A 1,076-nucleotide genomic window follows, 5' to 3' on the forward strand; every position below is an offset into this window, starting at 1 on the left:
TCTCTCTCTCTCTCTCTCTCTCTCTCTCTCTCTCTCTCTCTCTCTCTCTCTCTCTCGAGAAAATTCTCCTGGATTTTTTCTTTGGCAACTTGGGTAAATAATTATGAGAGAGAGAGAATGTTTTTCGTATCAGGAAATGAGTTCTTTGTCGTTCCGGTTTTATTTTGAAGCTGTTATGGTGATTCTTGTTTTAAGAGAGATCTAAGGCGTGTGGTGCTTTGTCGTGGGGCGTTGACAAGGAGGAGGAGGAGGAGAAGAAGGAGGAGGAGGAGGAGGAGGAGGAGGAGGAGGAGGTACTATTAAGACTAAGATGTTTTAAAAGGGAAAAGATGTTGGCTTGTCATGTTACTTAGGAGATGATGAGGGGAAGGGAGGGAGGGAGAGGGGACGGAAGGAGGAAGGGAGGAAGGAAGGAGGGAAGGAGAAAGACTTATGAAGAGCCAAGGAGGTATAGGAGGAAGGAAGAAGGAGCAGGAGAAAAACTGATGAAGGAAGAAGTATAGAAGGAAAAGCAAAGAAGAAGGAGGAGATAGAGCGGGAAAAAAGGAAGGAAGAGAGGAAAGAAGGAGAAATATTGAAGAAGAAAAAGAAGACGAAAAAGAAGAAGAAAACGAAAAAGAAGGAGGAGAAGGAAGAAAGAAAACTAGATTGAAGAACGAAGAGGAGGAGGAGAAGAAGAAGGAGGAGGAGGAGGAGGAGGAGGAAGGAAGAGGAAGACTGATGATGGAGGAAGGACAGCTTGTATCTTTGACTAGACGAGTGAATGTCGATCCCTCATGATGGAGCGAGTGGAAGAAGATACGGAGGGAGGGAGGGAGGGAGGGAGGGAAGAAAGAGGAAGCAAAGGAAGGAGGGAGAGGAAGGAAATACTGGCAGGAGGAAGGGAAAGAGGGAATGAAGATGAGTGGAGGGAAATACTGGAGATACGGAGGAAGGGAGGGTGGGATGGAGGGAAGGAAGAAGAGTGGAAGGAGATACTGGATGGAGGAAGAGAGGAAGGAAATACTGGAGGGGGAAAGGAGGGGAGGGAGGGGGTAAGGGAAATGGAAGGGAGGAAGGAAGGGAAATGGGAGGGG

Source organism: Eriocheir sinensis, chromosome 29 (genome assembly GCF_024679095.1).
Source record: "Eriocheir sinensis breed Jianghai 21 chromosome 29, ASM2467909v1, whole genome shotgun sequence".
In the NCBI taxonomy this organism is placed as follows: domain Eukaryota; kingdom Metazoa; phylum Arthropoda; class Malacostraca; order Decapoda; family Varunidae; genus Eriocheir; species Eriocheir sinensis.